Raw genomic sequence first — 13,394 nt, 5'->3', positions numbered from 1 at the left:
TCGCAGTTACTCAAAGGGGACCCAATGTGTGCCAGTCTGGGATAACATGCTGAGCATGACATGATGCACCACCTGCTAGGACTGGCGTGCACCTATCAGTGCAGGCCGTATGGATACTGGCAAAGGCTGTTGTCACGCACAGTGTGCCCTGAATAGGTAAGGCTCAAAACACAAACCTATCTCCATTGGTACCAGAAGGGATAAGAATAAGATAAGGGATAAGTTGAAACAGCAAGATGCATGCAGTCTAAGCTCACCCAGTATGGAGAATGTTGATAACTGTGCTGTAACAGAAAACTGAGACAAGGCTCACAACAGCACCCTAACACTACCAGGTTACACCTCATACTGTGCTGTACAGCCTCAAAACTTGGAACAAGCTACAAAAGGAGGGTGACTAGCAAGAATTGTCAAGGATAACCACACCCCCATGTTGGTACCACCACAAAAAGCAGCATGGACTAGCCATGCTCAAGTAACAGTGGCTAAAACTGCCCCCCAGTCTATAGCCTGCTACAGACTACTGGCCCAACACCAGGAACTGCATCTGGCCCATGCTGGAATACATGAATATATCAAGTCCTCCAAACCACATTATATTGGGCGACTGCAAATACCCAGACATATAGACTGGGAGCATTATACCAGCTGCAACAGTGTAGGACAAAGTTCATCGAATCCACAAACCAAAGGCCCAGGAACAACGTACCACCCCACAAGAGGGGTAAGCATACTGGATGTGATAATCAGCAACATGGGTGCGGGATGTCAAGATGAGAAGTGTATTGCTCACTGGTAAAACCAGACCATATAGTAATCACACTGGATATACAAATCCTGACCACAGTCCCTGGCCGGAAAACCACAGTGGAAAACATGTGCTAAGCAATATTTGCACACCTCCAAACTGATGTGGAATCCATTAAAGGTCCGTGCAGGTGCAAAATATGGGCCACACCTCAGAACCTGTAATACAGCCATTCCATGAACACTGCCAGGAATGCTTGGATTATGCAGTCCTAAATTAAAGCAAGACACAGTGCCTAAATCTGGCATGGTGGACACCAGCCATAACCAAAACATGCAAGAGAATGAGGAAGCTACTACATGATAGAGCAAACATGAACAATGAAGTAATTACTGATCAGTAGTATGGCAATAAAATCTGTCCACACATGCAATCCACTAAGGCCAGCCACAACAAGTGGAATCTGTGAATCCTGAGGCAATGTTACACCTGCCCCAAGTACACAGACAACCCCCAACTCCACCCAAGAAATACAAATATATGTGAGAGATGCAAACATCCATCCAAACTGGAGGCTGAGCTCCCTCAACTCAGTACTCCCAAAACAAGTCAGTAGGAGAAGGTAACCACACACACCACAAACACATACCCACATAGACCTATCACAACTGCAAACCAAACACATAAACACAGAAATACATTCCCGGAGGCAGAAATCACAAACACAGCACACCAACAGAGGCCTCTAAAGCAGACCCCCAATGAAACAGCCTCCAAACATAGCACATGCAACACATAGCACACAAAGCTGGTGTGCCAAACAGTCACAGGCCAGAAGGAGAAACAACATGCCTGATACAGTTGTAATAGGTGACTCCATAGTCAGACACACTGCTGTCCCGCACATCAGACTGAACAAGGGAAAGGGTACAGTAAGCTGCCTGTAGGCTGCCACAATATGCCACATAACAGAAATATGTAGGTCACTCCAAAGCAAGTAGAAATATGATGCAGTCATAGTCCATGCTGGTGTGAATGACCTGAGATGTACTGCCCTAGACTACATGTAAAGAGACACAGATGAGCTATCCAATTATGTAGTCCAGGCCGGTATGACACTCACCGTTCGCAGCATCCTACCCTTACCAAGAATAATGCCACAGTACAAACACGGAATGATCAGTCATAGCAAGTAGCACACTTACTGGTGTCATTCCAAGGGGATCCAATGTCTGTCTGCTTGGGATGTCATGCTTGACAAGCCACACAGCTGTCCTTGGGATGGCCTGCACCTGTTACCCCTGGGCGTCTGAATATTGGATAAGGCCTTTGCCACCTCCATAGAGCCTTTGTAGGCAAGGCTGAAAAGACTGACCCACCACCCGAGAAAACATAAGTGGAAGAAACATAAGGGAAATGCTGACCAATGCCAGATGTGTACACCCCAATATGCATGCTCCCGAGGCCATCCCCAGAATAGAGAACATCGATGTCTGTGCAGTGACAGAAACCTGCTGCAAGGCTCCTGACAGCACACCAGCACTACCAGGTTATACCACGTACCATGTGTCATGGCCCCAAAACCTGGAACAAAACATAAAAGGAGGGTGAGTATCCATAGGCAGCACAGACACCCATACGGCCAGGTAACTGACAATGCACAAGGCAGTGGAGTTCACCCATGTGCAACTAACTGTAGGCAAGACTGCTATGCAGTCTGTAGCATGCTACAGACTGCACTCTCACACACAATAACCCCCCCAACCGTCCTGAAGACACTGGACAGTATGAATGTCCCACCAAATACCAAACAAGGTACCACAAATTACCACATAGGTGGTAAAGCATTATGTATGGAAGGAGTAACCAGGGACCTAGGGACACAAGTGGACAGTAACCTGTTATGTGACACCCACATTGCCAATGTGGCTAGGAAGACTGTCTACATTTGACACCGTATCAGGAAAGGAGTCACATCTACGGCAACAGAGGTCACTGTGCCCCTATACTTTTTTCTAATCACACCCATAATCTAGTACAATGCCTCATATGGGATCTACCATACCTGACACCTGCAGCAGTTAGAAAGACCCCAAAGGTACCTCACCAAGAGGATAAAGTGTCTCAAATATATGTCATATGCTGCCTGGCTGTAGACACCCCAGCTGAATCCAGTCACATACTTCCCACACAGAGGCATTGCATGCCTGTTGTAGGAGGTCATGCCCAACACAGGAGTAATGGACATGCTCCACCCCAGAAAACACATATCCATTGGAGCTGCGAGAGTGAGAGATGTCAACCTCAACAAATAATGAAATAGGATGTGCCGGTGGGACAGATACATAATCCAGAGGCTCCCCACACCCTGGACCAGAATCCCACTCCATGTTAGGCAGAGCCCCTCACTGACACTGTTCAACAGGAATCTTGCCAAGTGGATGGATGATTGTAGAGTTACAGTGGGGGTCTTCACTGTGTCATGTCCAGACAGAGGCACAGCAAAGCAAATCATAAATGGCCATAATATCCACATAGCAAGGGGTCTCAAAAGCCACACACACTCTGGCTAGGCTAACAAATGCCCAGGGTGGATAGCCTAGTATGAACCTATGAACCTATGTAGATACAAATTGTACAGGACACTAAGGATAATCCCAAGGCTTACACAACTGATGGTAGGAGCCATGTGGGGAATTCACAGATATGCCCTGAATCACACAAATACCACAAACACACACACATATTGCCAACATACATCCTGACAGGAGCAGTGCAAACCACCCCACCCCCACGAATGCAGAATATCTATCCCAGCAGACTGCTGGCCCCCTGACATTGCAGATGCTGAGGTAACACACAACATCTCCAAAGCAAAACACACAGCAGCAATGGTATGAGATGGTGTCCTGGGCTTAGTGCAACATGGACACTAAGATGAATGGAATGCCAAACCACACTACTGCTCAATGTCAGCCTTACCACAGAATATGTACCCAAAGAGCAGTGTACAACAACAGTGATCCTTCTCAACAAAGGTGTTGCCTGAATGGATACTGAACAGTACTACCCCAGAATCCTGAGAAGCTCAGTTTGCACAGCTATGGAAGGATCAGCATGTACCACAGACATAAGGATGTTGGGGACCTACTGACACCGCCCCAACCCAGTGTGGCCTTCTCAAGTGCAGATCCTGCCCCTAACCATGTTTGACTCAACTGAAACAGTCATTAAGGTCATTGATGAGGGCAATGTGCTCCACACAGTGTATCTGGACCTTGCAAAGGCTTCTATACAATACCCTACATGTTCAGTATAGATAGGCTCACCAGCTTAAATATAAACCCACATGTCAGTAGAGGGGTTGCAAACCAGACCAAGGACAGAACAGACATGGTCAGACATGCTTCAGCCATGTCAGACTACAAAACAGATATAACTGGCATCCCACAAGGTTTTGTCCTGGTATCTCCCTCGTCTGGTATATATGTCCCATAGGTACAGGCAAACATGGAAGGACTGTGTCCTAACATTTATGCAGAGGACTACAAACTGCACACCACATATGATCCACCAGCTGACACATGTATCCCACAAAAGGGCCACATAGAAACAGACAACTGGTGCCATAGCCATGTCAGCAAGCTAAGTGCAGAAACGTGTATAGTCAACCCCCGTGGATATACAGTAAGCGCCCACCAATTACCACATAGGTGTTAACCCATTATGTAGTTAACATGTAATGAGAGACCTGGGGACACAGGGTGATAGATATCCTGCATTGGACAAACATGTGGTGTAGTGTTTACAGAAACATACCATATACCCACCTAATCATGAAGGCTGTCAGATCTACATAAGGGGAGGTCATTGTGGCTCTGCAGTCATCCTGCATCAGTGGTACAATCGACTACAATAGCCCCTGTGGGATGTACCTCAGCAGACACCTCCATCAACTGTAAAGTCCCCAACAGTACCTCATCAGGAGTATCAAACAGCCTGCACAGATGCCATGTGTTGCCTGTGTTGCTGGCATCAATAAACATGCTGCACCTTGTACAATCTGAATGGCAGTGAGCTATGCACATGAGAGACCTGAACCCCAGCACTGACTTACATAGGACAAGCTGTACTGTGTGATCCATAACACAGAAGCCACTCCCACCCATGAGTGAACCCTCAGCACAGGCTACCCATAGAGTCACTTATCAATCTTCCTCAATAGGAATCCTGATGGGTGGCCGGGAGATGGTAGGTTTATCCTGGGTATCACTGTCATGTCACAGGTAGACAGAGGCACAGTATACTAACCATGACATATGTCATGGCAAACTCCACTTACAATGTGTGTTGAAGGACAAACACACTCTACAACTTGCATTAGACATGGACTAGGGCACATCGCTAGTGTTTGCAATTGTACACCTATGTTGTGGAATACACAAACAATGTTGGACAAGCCTGGTGTAAGTAGTTCATATCTGAACAGAATGCAACATGGTCAGATGTACACAACTGGCCCCAACCAGGCTGTTGTGCCCACTATCGAAATGTAAAGCAGTGATAGCAGTAAAGCCCAGGATACTGTCCACAACAGTCAAAGTACTACCAGTACACTATACAGTACTACAGTGTTAGGTCAGTGTGAAAGGATGTTGACAACTGTATGCAAAGTATCCCATGCAAACACTGCAGGCACAGTATAATCCTGTTGTGTTCACACACAAAGCAGTTGTACAGTAACTACACAACATGACACACAACCCACAACCATAAACGGGTGATAGTTGTTGAAGTTCACACACATCCACAAATGTGGTGGGCTGCAGAGTCCAACATATGGAATGCTCACACTGGGCATGCTCACACACTTTGACAACATGCCATGGGAAGGCTGAACTGGGCATGCTCACACACTTAGGCCAAATCTCGGTTTAGCAGTTGGACACACATATCTGGTATTGTTATGTGTTATGCCAGGAACCAACCACATTACAGCAGTCTGCCCAGTGCACACAGTTAAATGACTACAGAGACATACGTGATATAGTGGATCCCTCCCATATGCAAACATTTTCCACAGATGCAGAAGTTGTTCATACAAACAGGGAATGCTATGGCAATAAAGATATGCAAACAGTCTATCAGCAACAAATAATGTGCATTTGACAATTAAACATAATGGTGTAGAGGTCAACACTAGGCTGTTTGCCCTAGGGAATGACAGCTTAGCCATAGTGTGCTTGGTGTCTGCCTCCCCACAGGATGCACATTCCCCTTCCTAAACACAGATGATGTCAGCACCCTATAAGTAGAGCAGGAGAAAAGAAACTTCCCAGTAATTCGAATAGCGCGCTCTGCTAATGCGGCCGTCTCAAGTGTCATAACATAGTTAGGTAGGGGTTTCAAATGCTTAGTGTGTGTGTGTGTGTGTGTGTGTGAGAGTGGGGTTGGTGTGTGTGTAAGTCTGTGTGAGGGAAATGTCCCTTTTGGCAAATAGGAAAAGACACTACAGGATGCACATTCCCTTTCTAAACACCGATGATGTCAGCACCCTATAAGTACAGCAGGAGAAAAGAAACCTCCCAGTAATGCGAATAGCGTGCTCCGCTAATGCGTTCGTCTCAAGTGTCATAACACAGTTAGGTAGGGGTTTGAATCCTGCGAATGGCAAGTGTGTGTGTTTGTCTGAGGGGGGTTTGTGTGTGTGAGGGAAATGTCCCTTTTGGCAAACAGGATAAGACACTACAGGATGCACATTCCCTTTCTAAACACCGATGATGTCAGCACCCTATAAGTACAGCAGGAGAAAGGAAACCTCCCAGTACTGCGAATAGCGCGCTCTGCTAATGCGTCTGTCTCAAGTGTCATAACAGAATTAGATAGGGGTTTGAATCCTGTGAATGGCAAGTGTGTGTGTTTGTCTGAGGGGGGTTAGTGTGTGAGGGAAATGTCCCTTTTGGCAACTAGGTGAACAGACTACAGGATGCCCATTCCCTTTTCTAAACACTGATGATGTCAGCACTCTATAAGTATAGCAGGGAAGAAAACCCAAGTAATGCAAATAGCGTGCTCTGCTAATGCGTCCGTCTCAAGTGTCATAACAGTCAGATAGGGGTTTGAATCCTGCAATTGGCAAGTGTGTGTTTTTGGCTGAGGGGGGTTAGTGTGTGTGAGGACAATGTCCCTTTTGGCAACTAGGTGAACAGACTACAGGATGCACATTCCCCTTCTAAACACTGTTCAGCAGACGGCCATGGCTCTGGCACAAGTTGTCTGTGGCTATGATGCCCCTTTGGAAGATGCTTGTGTCAGCTGGAGAGTCGATTATGGTGGCCAGTATGCAGTCATCTGCATATTTGGACAGCCACAGTCCATCCGTGTTGGCCTGTACCTCCAATAAATATATACCAAACAAGAGGGTCCCAGGACTGAGCCTTGTGAGACACAACCCGTAACTGTTATGGGGTCTGGCATGGCTCCAGCAATGCTAACCATGTGGGTTCTGTTCTTGAGCCACTGTGCAATCCATCTAGTGACATAGGGGCTTATATTTAAGCTGGTGAGCTTCCCTAGAATGCCCAAGTGGGGTATTGTTGTGAAGGTGTTTGCAAGGTCCAGGTAGGCTGTGTGAACCACCTTCCCCTCGGCAATGGCCTTGGTGACTGTATCAAAGAAATCAGCCGGGTTACACCCGGTAGTGCTGGTGTGCTCTCAGTAGCCCTGAACCAGGCATCTGTTACTGCACAGATATCGATGTTTTCCATGCCAAGGAATGTTTTGGGTGCATGCATCTGGAGGTTTAGACATCTGGCGTTGGGTAGCATTGCTCTTAGTGTCTTATCCCTTGTGATACCTATGAAGGTGGGTTTGTCATTTGAGCCCTGCCTAACATAGGCACTATGGGGGTAGCAAGAGCCTTTGCCAATATCTGAAAGGCCAGGGGTGACAGGTGCAGGCTGTCCCTAGCAAAGCAGGTAGTTCAACAGAAGATGAATATGTGAAGGTGTAGTGCCTGTGATTAGTTAGCAGTAGCATATATGACTGCTCACATGGACACATGCCAGGCAGGTCATATGCACTGTGTCACAGGCAATGTACATGTGAACAGGACAAACAGTGACAACCTGTCAAGTGGGACATGGACATACATATAGTAGGCTATGCAGATGGCACTAAGAGTCCACAGAAGCTCTATAACTATGCATTGCAGGTGTGATCAGTATTCCAGGGTAATTGCAAGCAAACATGCATGCAAACAAAGGTACAGTAAACAGGGCTCCATGTAGTCCATTGTACAACAAACAAGCTGTACCAGTTCCAGTAGGTAACACTGCAAATATGCAGGCACTATGCACATGTACATGGAAATACACGGGTCAGATGGCTAGGGTCCAGTCTCAGTGCACACAAGTGTACAGAACATGCATGTACTGTCAGGATGTACAATAACTGGATAGAAACCCATGTGCTCATACCTGCAGTAATACACATGTCAAATAACAGACACTGAGCCTTCACTCAGTGGTTCCATACTTAGTAGGATGTATGCTCCCTGGCCTGCCACCACAGTATCCCTGACATATATGGGGACTCTCCCTCCTGTGACAGTTAGTTATGTGTGTTGGGGCTGTCTAGCATGGTATGAGATGTGAGCATGCAGTGCTAGGGTGCTCCTGTGTGTCCTGTACCAGTCGTGTAGTACTGCACACATATCAACATCCTCAAACATCTGCATTGCAGAGTCTAGTGTGGGCAACATGCCACTTGCAATTTACATGTCCATCATTGTGTATAACTACATTCATTACTCTATCCCCTGTGCTACCTATGTATGTAGCCTTCTGTTGACATCATTACCACCAGTATGCCAACATGTGCAGATGATACACTATGGTACTTACCATGGGTGTAGACAACAGGACATGACAATCACACACTTACTGCATCAGGCATGCTGTGATATACCCACAATTAATTCAGCACACAGTACTGTTAACAACATGATACTATTACTACACATCTATGTGGTCACCCTGTGCATCAGCAACATGTTAACCTGTACCTGCACAGTTGTTACAGATTGCAGGAGGTGGCACAGTTTCATCATATGCACAGGGTGTGAACTTGGTATGCCTGAGTCAGCCACCCATACCACCAATTGACATGTATGTGTATGTGTGTTGGTGAGGGACAGCAGTAGAAGGTGGGGCAATGTTGATGCAGTGTGTGCATGTATGCGGTAGCCCTAGGTGTTGTCAATTTGCATGTGTGTATGGATGCACACAGTTCCACCTCATGGCTGCCATATACTGGTGTTTGTGGACAGCCACAGACTGTACCTGCCAGGTCATACAGATCAGTGTCTCTGGCCACGGACACGGTGCCTGTGCCTTGCAGGGGTGCTACGGACCGTATCCGGTACCAACCCAGACTGGGTACTGTCATCAGAAGCAGGTGTTCGTTGACTGGACACAGATCCCTGTCGGGCCTGGCCAGAGCCACGTGCATGTGGTCTCCTGGGGCGGTCTGATGACAGCACAGACCCAGTATTGCTGGGGCTACTGCTGGCACTACGGGGGCGGTCGTGGCCCTGTTGTCGTCCGCACCGACTGCCAGCTGCTGCTGTTGCTGGCATACGGCCACGTTGACGCCTCAACCGCCCACCATCACCCTGGCTCATGGACATGTAGTTGTGGAACCAGTCTAATATGTCCCCACAACGTCTGTCTATGACATCGGTGAAATCACGGATGGCAGCCGCAATGTCACGCATACTGTCAGTCATGGCTGTGCGACATGCTGCCAGCTCCCTCAGACCCTGTCTGGTGTACCGTTCCATACGTGACTGTGCCTGCATGACAGTCCGAAACATAGCTGAGGTTGTAAGACCTCTGTGGGCACATCTGACAGGGGCAGTACGCCCATGGATGCTCCCACGAGAACCCCTGGACATCTGTCTGTGTGGTACCATCTCTGGGCCATGCCCATGGCTGCTGTGTGGGGAGGCATGTGCCACAGATACCACATTACCCTGGTCAATGCCCACTGTATGCTGTCCATCACCTAGGGACAGTGGTGACAAGGGTGTATTGGCAGGATAACTGTGCGCATTGATGGGGTCGACAGCTGTGTACTGTCAATTGGCTGACCAATGGCGGACCCTGGCATACCTTCCTGTGCCATTACACTGATGTCATCATTATCAGTACCCACGGCACCTGACTCAGGTTCCCTGCTACATGACACCAGAGCAGCAACAGAACCTGTGGGAAGGAAACAGGAAACACAGTTTACAATGTCTACACATTACCAGCGATGCACACATGCACAGGTGCACACATGCTCACCTGCACACATGCACACATGCACACGTGCACACGTGCACACATGCACACATGCACACCTGCACACATGCACACATGCACACATGCACAGGTGCACACGTGCACACATGCACACATGCACACATGCACAGGTGCACACATGCACACATGCACACATGCACACATGCACACAGTTTCACACAATTGTACAGTACTCAGTATGCGTGATATCAACACACAGACACAGACACACCTACATGCATACAAAGAGCACTACTAAGTGAGCCAAATAGTACTATTACTATCAACACTATTACAGGAATTGTTAATACACACTCACCAGCATGGATAGGCTGCATTGCAGTTATACCAGAGGGTCCTGCAGACATGAAGAAACTAATGTCAGTGGGCACAACTGTGCCATTGTTACTGAGTATGAAACAGGTCAGGAGTACAACAGTCGCCTTTCACACGTCAGCAGCTAATATTGAGGATATCACACTTGCACATTAAATACTATGGTGACAGCTACAAACCAAGGACACACCTCACACATGCATTAACTACCAGTGTACACAACAGTCAACTATACATATGACATATTACCTGCGTTCACTGTCTTGCTGCTGTGTGGCTCCAGCCTCCATCATGATGCATGTCTGCTGCTGTTGTTGTTGCTGGTGGACTGGAGCCACTACACTCAGGAGTAGTCCCTCCAGTCTGGTGACTGGGGATGTGTAGCCAACCCACCACCTGTGGCGACCTGTTGCCTGTGGATATCTGACGCACGCTGATGGACATGTCTGATTAAATCACTGCAGTGATGTCGTACCTGCTCATATGTCCTATTATGTGTGCCTATATCATTTACCCGATGGACAAGGTCTTGCCACAGTGCAGCCCTCTCCTGCTGATTCTGGCTGGTGCGGGAAAAGAGTATTGCATAGTCCGCACCAGGCTCTGGTGTATCTCCTCATCCTCAGCTGTGGAGTAGGTGGGGTTCCGCGGGTGGGCCATGTACCTGAGAAAGAAAATAACCTGGTATCAGCAATATATGTCAGCAGACTGTGGCACACATACTACACATGCTACTTGACTGTTATGATACAACATATCTCACATATGTAGCATCTGTCTGTCTATTGGTGGATACACATGTAGATGGCCAGGTATCAGTGCTCGGCCGGCAACTGTGCAACAGTACCTGGCAGACTCCATACGACATACTACCAAACACCAGCAGTCAGAACACCGATTCAGGTCAGATGCACCTCCTCACTCTGGGGGTTTGTATCTAGGTACTGTATGGCCTACATCGGCAACTACTGTGGGCTGACCACACACTGATTGCCCTGGATATACATATCCCACCTCCACCACCAGCACAGATGACTATAGTGCATAACATTACAGATACAAACTTTACACTTTGTAACAGTGATATGGTATCCTTACAGCCCACTGGGCCAGTGGCAGATACAACCCACAATGCTCTCCCCTACACAATTGCTTTCTACAGACATCTCCAAGAATGCATGGATCATGCAATCCCATATATGACCAAGACACTCTAAACAAAGGGACAGCATCCTGTCTGGTGGACCCCAGCCATAGACAGATTGTATTACAGAAGATGGAAGCTACTGCAAGACAGAGCATCATTCACTGAAGGGAGGGCATGTCTGAGCAGCACTGGTAAGGATCTATTTCCCATCATACTGACTACATGGGCAACGTTGAGAGGGAAATCAAGAGTGACACTACAGATGACCGGGAGGCCTTCTTCAGTTATGTTAGCAACCTGGTCAGGAGCCATCCTCTATGCCCATAGGTAGTACACAACACATATTTCACTGACACCACAGATATCGACAACATTGTGGTGGACAGGTTCAGTGTAGGTGTCACCCCGCCCTCTCCCCTGTAATAAGGCATAGTTATCCCAGCTGACTGTAACCTCCCCGTCATCACAGATGTCCAGGTGAGAGACACCCGCAGGACAGCAGAATACACAACATGTATGGGACCTGATGGTATCCCCAGTTGCATGCTACATAACCTCTGACAGGAGCTAAACACACATATAGAAGTGCTATGTAACACTAGCCTGACTACAGGATATGTACCTGTACACTGGCGCACAGCAGCAGTGGTTCCACTCCATGAAGGAGGCACTTCACCATACCAATACAATACAACACAATACATTACATTACAATACAATACTATACAATATGCTATTGCCCCTGTGTCTACAGCAGCGTACTGTTCTGCTACCCTGACCATTGTGACACATGTGGTGTGATGGTACCTGCTGCCGTCACACAGTTACACAGGGTGACTCATATGGCATATTACCTATCTAACATTCAGCAGGGGTATGTGTGACATGTACTCATGGGGAGTCTTGCTTCTTAACACTGTGTGGTTTATTGCAGGGTGTGTCTTATCTGTGAGTAGGAACTCTTACCTCCACATGTGCACACTATTGCAGTGGCACGGACAACACAGAGCAGACATTTAGGTTGTGGATGGTGGGAGGTGTTACTATGGTTGTTGGACATCTGTCATGGGTGTGACCTCCATATGTAAATCTGGGAGTGGTAACCTCTATGTGGGTAGCATATGTGTACTCTGTGGTGGTGTCAGTCACTGTGCATTGGTAATGTGTTTGAGTGCGTTGTCACAGTGTTGTACATGTCACTGTGTCCTTCTCCATATCTGTTGCTGTCATGTGAGGTCCATACCATGGCATCCATTATGTGGTGTGGGGGGTACACCGACCTACATGTCCATACCTGACTCACCATGTCTGCAGACACATACCATGTGCAGGTATTCCAGGGATAGTGTGCCACTGTGACTATCATTGGGGCCACTATTGTACACATTTCTGACCCTGCTCAGCCCTGACACATGCAGTGGTGGGCGGCCAATCACATATCTGGTGGTTACTGGTGTAGGTGATCTGGAATGTGGTATGATACTCCAGATTTGACACTGGTGTTCACTCCATGCCTTTGTCACCAGGCACCTGTTGCAATACATCTGTACACATGTGCCTCACTCAGACTTTATATACATCTCTCTCTCTCTCTCTATATATATATATATATATGTATATAGATATATCTATATGTATATGTATATATATATATATATATATATATATATATATATATATATATATGTCCCATACATATACACATATATATATATATATATTGATGTACATATATTGCTATAGATGTGGAGGGGGCACAGAGGGGTGTGAGTGACAGAGGGTGGGACAGGCTGTGTTGCAGGTCATCATATACAAT

The sequence above is a fragment of the Protopterus annectens genome, chromosome 2.part0, assembly GCF_019279795.1.
Source record: "Protopterus annectens isolate FY-2018-M chromosome 2.part0, PAN1.0, whole genome shotgun sequence".
In the NCBI taxonomy this organism is placed as follows: domain Eukaryota; kingdom Metazoa; phylum Chordata; order Ceratodontiformes; family Protopteridae; genus Protopterus; species Protopterus annectens.
Note: the sequence above shows the minus strand (reverse complement) of the source record.